Raw genomic sequence first — 7636 nt, 5'->3', positions numbered from 1 at the left:
AAGGGGGAGGTGGGTGGGGGAGGTGGGTGGGGGAGGGGAAGGGGGGAGGTGGGGAAGGGGGGAGGTGGAGGAAGGGGGGGAGGTGGAGAAGGGGAAGGGGGGAGGTGGAGAAGGGGAAGGGGGGAGGTGGAGAAGGGGGGAGGTGGAGAAGGGGAAGGGGGGAGGTGGGGGAAGGGGGGAGGTGGAGGAGGGGAAGGGGGGAGGTGGAGAAGGGGAAGGGGGGGAGGTGGGGGAAGGGGTGGGGGGAGGAGGTGGGGAAGGGGGGAGGGTGGAGAAGGGGAAGGGGGAGGTGGAAGAGGGGAAGGGGGGAGGTGGAGAAGGGGAAGGGGGGAGGTGGGGGAAGGGGTGGGGGGGGGGAGGTGGAGGTGGGGGAAGGGTGGAGGTGGAGGAGGGGAAGGGGGGAGGTGGAGAAGGGGAAGGGGGGAGGTGGGGGGAGGGGGAGGGGAAGGGGGGAGGTGGTGGGAGGGGAAGGGGGGAGGTAGGGGGAGGGGAAGGGGGGAGGTGGAGAAGAAGAAGGGGGAGGTGGGGTGAGGGGAGGTGGGGGGGGTGGTGAGGGGAGGTGAAGGGGGGGCGGAGGGGAGGTGAAGGGGGGGCGGAGGGGAGGTGAAGGGGGGGCGGAGGGGAGGTGAAGTGGGAGTGGAGGGGAGGTGAAGGGGGGGAGGAGGGAAGGTGATGGGGGGGAGGTGGAGAAGGGGAAGGGGGAGGTTGAGAAGGGGGGAGGTGGGGGGAAGGGGGGAGGTGGAGGAGGGGAAGGGGGGAGGGTCGAGGAAGGGGGGAGGTGGAGAAGGGGAAGGGGGGGTGGTGGGGGAATGGGGGAGGTGGTGGAGGGGAATGGGGGAGGTGGAGAAGGGGGGAGGTGGAGAAGGGGGAAGGGGGGAGGTGGGGGAAGGGGTTGGGGGGGAGGTGGGGGAAGGGGTAGGGGGGGGAGGGGGGTGGGGGGGGGGGAGGTGTAGGTGGGGAAGGGTGGAGGGGTGGAGAAGGGGAAGGGGGGGAGGGGGGAGGGAGGGGAGGGGGAAGGGGGAGGTGGGGGGAGGGGAAGGGGGAGGTAGAGGGAGGGGAAGGGGGGAGGTGAGAAGGGGGAGGTGGGGGGGAGGGGGAGAAGGGGAAGGTGGGGGGAAGGGGGGTGGGAGGAGTTTAAGGGGGGGAGGTGAAGGGGGAGAAGTGAAGGGGGGGGTGACAGGAGGTGGAGGGGGGGTGGAAGGTAAGTGACAATTAATGTATCATGTGGCCGCTTGCTCCCCCTTCCCCCAGTGTCTGCCGGTCGTCTGTCCCCCCCCCCCCCCCCCCGAAACCTTGTTGTGGACGTCTGCAGTCGGGGGCGCGGGCACGCGGATCTGAGGCGGGAGGCAGCGTGTTGTGGCCGCTCCCCCCGGCCGGCTGTCCGCTCCCCCGCTGTGTCCCGGGCGCTCGCTCCCGTGCAGCCGCTCCCCTGCTGACTCTAGCGGCCGGGGTGTGAGCTTGGAGGCAATGCAGGAAGGGGAGGGCGGGAGGCGCAGGGGTTTTGCGCTGGGAGGGGAGGCACAGGGGGTTTTGCGCTGGGAGGGGAGGCACAGGGGTTTGTGCGCTGGGAGGGGAGGCACAGGGGTTTTGCGCTGGGAGGGGAGGCACAGGGGTTTGAAGCAGCGGGAGGCACGGGTTTGAGGCAGCGGCAGGGGTGTGCGCTGGGAGGGGAGGTAGCGGTTTAGTTACTTACCTGGGCGGGAGGTGTGTGTATCTCTGTGTGTCTCTCTGTGTCTCTCTGTGTCGGTGTGTGTGTCTCTGTGTGTCTCTGTGTGTCTCTGTGTGTGTGTGTGTCTCTGTGTGTCTCTGTGTGTGTGTGTGTGTGTGTCTGTGTGTGTGTCTCTGTGTGTCTCTGTGTGTCTCTGTGTGTCTCTGTGTGTCTCTGTGTGTCTCTGTGTGTCTGTGTTGGACCTTTGGCCCTTCACTCCGCCTCAGGCCAATGAGAGGTGTGCGGGGGGCGGGCGGGCCAAGGGAGCCATCGCCTCAGGCCAATGAGAGATGTGCGGGGGGGAGGGCAGGCCAAGGGAGCTATCTCATTGGCCTGAGGCGGAGTGACGGGCCAAAGGTCCAATGTGATTGCCCCTAGACACAGGGAGACACAGGACAAACAGACACGCATTCAACGGTTTGAGAAATATATATATAGATCTGTAGATCTCGATGGTATGAAGTTCTTTTGAAGACACTCTTTGAGTATTCTTTTAAAAGATTGATAAGGTTCTCCATTATCTTACTAGCTTATTCTGTGATAATTCGAGCAATATTTATGTCACGCTGTGCAGCCCGCAGACCAGGCCAGTCCCCTGTACTGAGGTGGGATGTTGAATATACACACCGACAGCAGAGGGAGCGGGTCTGGGATGTGGTTGAAGCGAGGCCAGGCCTGGGTTAAGATTCAGAATAGTCGTTGTACTTGCCGAGTTCAGGAGTATAGAGAGTTCTGTAGTTAAATCCATTTCCGTGTCCAAGGGTCTGAGAGGTAAGAATCGTGAAGGGTAAGCTGAAGTCGGGAGCCAGAGGGGTAAGTCAGACAAGCCGGTTCAAATCTGTAGGAGAAAAGACAAACAGGAGCACGACACAGTTTCCAGGCTACACAGGAAGCAAGGAGCTTTCAGAGCAAGGAAGTAAAGGCAAAGCAGGATATTTAAAGGGACAGTGACCAATCCGGACGAGGGGCATGGCGGAGGCGTGTCGAGGAGCTGCTCGTGAGTGGCTGAGAGAGCAGGAAATAGCAGAGCACAGCTGAGAATCTGCCGGGGGGCAGGGGCAGCAGCCACTGCAGTACTGGTAGTGGGTAAGGAGGGGTCACGCTGCAAGGGACGTGGCCCCCGATTCCTTACAGTACCCCCCCCCCCCTCTTTCAGGATTGACCTCAGGACAATCCATCCAAGGCTTCTGTGGAAATTTCTTGTGGAAGCGGTCCAAGAGAACTGGAGCATGGATGTCCTCCTTGGGTACCCAAGGGCATTCCTCTGGGCCATAACACTTACAGTGAACAAGGAATTGTATCTTTCCTCTTTATACATGAGAATCCATGATTGCCTGGATTTCGAATTCAGGGTGTCCCTGGACAGTGACTGGTTTGGGTTTATGGGTATTAGCAGTGAACCGTTTGCTCTAGACGAATGGCTTGAGCAAGGAAACGTGGAATACATTTGGAATCCTCATGGAAGACGGAAGTTCCAGACGAAATACCACAGGATTGATTTGTTCCTGGATCAGAATAGGCCCTAAGAATCGGGGTGCCAATTTCGGGGTCGGAGACTTCAACTTGATGTTCTTGGACGAAAGCCAAACTCGGTCCCCTGGCTTGTAATTAGGGGCCTGTTGACGACGGTGGTCTGCCTGAGACTTGAATTTCTGAGCAGCGCTAAGAAGCGCGGACTGGATCTTGATCCATGACACCTGAAGAGTAGTTACCTGTTCATCAGCCGCCGGCACTCCTATCGGAATGTTTGAGATTGGCAGTTGACTTGGGTGGAAACCATAATTCACGAAGAATGGGGTTTCATGCGTGGATTCATTACGAAGTGAATTGGTTGCAAATTCTGCCCAAGGTAGCAGGTCAACCCAATTATCCTGGGAATCGGAAATAAAACACCGTAGGTATTGTTCCAGCGTTTGATTTAGTCTTTCAGTTTGCCCATTAGTCTGGGGGTGATAGCCTGACGAGAAGGAAAGCGCGATGCCAAGCCTCTTGGAGAAAGCCCGCCGAAATTTCGATATAAATTGCGTGCCTCGGTCCGAGACTATGGATGTAGGTATCCCATGGATGCGAAACACCTCCTTGGTGAAGATATCAGCTAGGGTGGGCGAGGAGGGAAGTCCTTTGAGTGGAACAAAGTGGGCCTGTTTTGAAAAACGGTCAATGATGACCAAAATGGTATTCATCCCTCTGGAAGGGGGTAGATCCACAATGAAATCCATTGAAATATGTGACCATGGACGTTCAGGTACTGGCAAGGGCATGAGCAAGCCTGAGGGTCTTTAATGAAGAGTCTTGTTTTGTGCGCATACTGGGCAAGCACTAGTAAATTCATGAACCATCTTTGCCATATTAGGCCACCAAAAAGTACGCTTGATAAGATCCAAAGTTCTTTTGAAGCGGTGATGGCCGGATGAACGGACAGAGTGGCCACATTCTAGTATCTTTTGATGAAACCTAGGTGCGGCATAAAGAGTTCCTTCCGGTACCTCTAGAGCACTCGGAATTTGTGTTTGAGCTTCAACGATCTTTTCGAGAATGTCAAATGAGTTGTCAGAAATTATAAACTTAGAGGGTACAATAGTTCCAGGGGTTTCTTCGGATCTTCCCTCAGGAGAAAATTGTCGGGACAAGGCATCAGCTTTTGTGTTCTTAGAACCGGGAATATAAGATAGAGTATAATTAAATCTTGAGAAAAATAGTGCCCAACGGGCTTGACGAGACCCCAGACGACGTGCATTTTCGATATAAAGAAGATTTTTGTGATCAGTCAATATAGAAATAGATTCGCGGGAACCTTCCAGGAGATGTCGCCATTCCTGTAAGGCCATCTTGATAGCCAAGAGCTCTCTATTGCCTACATCATAGTTCTTTTCAGCGGGCGAAAACTTCTTTGAAAAAAAACCGCATGGATGATGCTTATCTTGAGGGAAGAATCTCTGGGACAGGATGGTGCCTGCACCACAATCAGACGCATCAATTTCTAAAGTAAAAGGAATACTAACATCGGGATGTCGCAGAATGGGTGCCGAGACGAAAGCTTGTTTCAGGGTTTCGAAGGACGAGACGGCCTGCGGAGGCCAAACAGACGGGTCAGCTCCCTTCCTGGTAAGGGCCGTAATGGGAGCCACAGTGGTAGAAAAATTTCGGATGGATTTTCTATAGTAATTGGAGAAGCCCAAAAAACGCTGGATGGCTTTGAGAGAGTTGGGCAGAGGCCAATCCAAAACAGCCTTAAGTTTTTCAGAGTCCATTGAAAATCCTTTATCTGAAATTATATAGCCTAAGAATGCAGTAGAGGTTTGATGAAAAAGACATTTCTCGAGCTTAGCGTAGAGATTATTGACACGAAGGCGAGCGAGAACGAACCTGGTATGCTGGACATGATCTTGAAGATTTTTAGAAAAAATTAGGATATCGTCCAGATAGACAATTACGAAAGAGTTGAGAAATCACGGAAGACATCATTCATAAAATCCTGAAAAACAGCAGGAGCATTGCATAAGCCGAAGGGCATTACAAGATACTCGTAGTGGCCACTTCTGGTATTGAAGGCAGTCTTCCATTCATCGCCTTCTCGGATGCGAACAAGATTATAAGCTCCTCGGAGGTCTAGCTTGGAAAAAATGTTTGCCCCTTGAAGCCTATCAAAAAGTTCGGAGATCAGCAGAAGGGGGTATCGATTCTTGACTGTGATGAGATTGGGCCCTCGGTAATCAATGCATGGTCTCAGGGATCCATCTTTCTTTTTGACAAAAAAGAAACCGGCACCAGCGGGGGACGAAGAATTACGAATGAATCCTTTTTCAAGGTTTTATTTGATGTATGCTGCCATGGCTTCAGTTTCAGGGAGAGACAAGGGGTAGGACTTACATTTCAGAAGAACAGCGCCGGGAACCAGATCAATGGGGCAATCATAAGGTCTGTGAGGAGGTAGAACCTCCGATTGTGTCTTGCTAAACACGTCGATGAAATCCGCATATGCTTCAGGAAGAGCGGAATCATTAGCCGGGGGTGTTTCCACTCCCGCGAGGACTGTGGTAGGAGAAATGACCGGCAATGGTGAGGCATCTGACTCTGGCTCCCACTGAATTGTCTTGCCATCCCTCCAATCAATGCATGGGTTGTGCTGCTGTAGCTAGGGTAATCCTAGGATAACTGGAACGGCAGGAGAGTGCATCACGTCAAAGGATATGATTTCGGTATGAGTACCGGCAGAAAGGGTGAGAGGAAGAGTCTCTAACGTGATGAAGGCAGGTTGCAAAGAACGACCATCAATAGCCTCGAGGCCAATCGGCGATTTCTTAGCGATGAGCGGAATCTTGTTAAGAGTAGCAAAATCTTGATCCACAAAGTTACCACCGGATCCTGAATCAAGAAAAGCAGCTGTGGTTACGAGAAAATTCGGACCTTCAAGCGAGACTGGAAGCATAATTCTCTTAGGGAGTTCCTCTTCAGAGATAGGGTGAGAAGATATTGACCCCAAAAGGAGTCCCTCTTGCCCCATTGGTCGTGTTTGTTCTTTGGGCCTTAAAGGACAAAAACGTACCGTATGTTCAGGAGATCCACAGTAGTAGCAAAGGCCCTCATTCTGGCGACGAGCCCTTTCGGCAGTCCGGTCAGGGGTTCTATCGGCAGTCCTGTCGTTATTACGAAACTCTTGACTGGGAATCTGCATGGGTTCCACAGCGTCTAGCACAGGACGAATAGCTGGGAAGGATCTGGGAAGAAAAGGGTCAGAATAGAAAATTCTGGGACGCTGGCGTTCATGACGGCGCTGTTGAAGGCGCTGATCCACTCGTATGCATTGTGCGATCAATTCCTCCAATCCCTGGGGCCTGGGCTGGACTGCAAGTTCATCCTTTACAGAGTCGGACAAACCTTGCCAAAACACAGCAATAAGGGCTTCTTGGTTCCAATGCGTCTCCGCCGCGACAGTCCAGAATTCCAATGCGTATTTGGCTACGGACCTACGACCTTGAGACAATTGAACAAGAGCAGTAGCGGCAGTATCTCTGCGGGCGGGAATATCGAATACCTGCTGGAATTCTTGGCGGAAGAGCTGGTAATCCTGGGTGGTTTCCGCACGCAACTCCCAGATGGGAGAGGCCCACGCCAAGGCGTCCCCTGTTAAAAGAGAGTAAACATAGGCTACCTTGGTGCGTCCGGTGGGGAACAGGCTGGGAGAAATCTCAAACTGTATTTCACATTGATTCAAAAATCCACGACAGGCTAGAGGGTCACCCGCATATGCTTTAGGCGTAGGAATCCTGAGTTCTGATGGCCGGTCGCCACCTTGCGCGGCTGGGGCCAGAATAGGCTGTAGTGAAAGCTGGGAAAGCTGTTGTATCAGGCTTGTGATCTGAGTTCCCAAAGTATCAATGCAAAGCGCAAGTCCCCTGATTATTTGGCCCACCTCAGTCAAGTCTGTTTCTGTTGGGCTCTGCATAATGTCACGCTGTGCAGCCCGCAGAAGTGCAGCTGAAGTCGGGAGCCAGGGAGGTAAGTCAGACAAGCCGGTTCAAATCTATAGGAGTAAAGACAAACAGGAGCACGACACAGTTTCCAGGCTACACAGGAAGCAATGAGCTATGCAGAGCAAGGAAGTGAAGGCAAAGCAGGATATTTAAAGCGACAGTGACCAATCCGGACGAGGGGCATGGCGGAGGCGTGTCGAGGAGCTGCTCGTGAGTGGCTGAGAGACCAGGAAATAGCAGAGCACAGCTGAGAGTCAGTAACACAAGTGCCAGAATCCAAGATGGCGGCGGCAGAGTTCAAGGTATGCACTGGGCGGCGGCATGGGTAGCGACGGGGGGCAGGGGCAGCAGCCGCTGCAGTACTGGTAGTGGGTAAGGAGGAGTCACGCCGCAAGGGACGTGGCCCCCGATTCCTTACAATTTCGATGTATAAGAGTCTATTCTGAATGATGCA

Source organism: Ascaphus truei, chromosome 18 (genome assembly GCF_040206685.1).
Source record: "Ascaphus truei isolate aAscTru1 chromosome 18, aAscTru1.hap1, whole genome shotgun sequence".
Classification (NCBI taxonomy): Eukaryota; Metazoa; Chordata; class Amphibia; order Anura; family Ascaphidae; genus Ascaphus; species Ascaphus truei.
The sequence above is the reverse complement of the archived record's forward strand: the minus strand, read 5'-3'. Positions refer to the sequence as shown.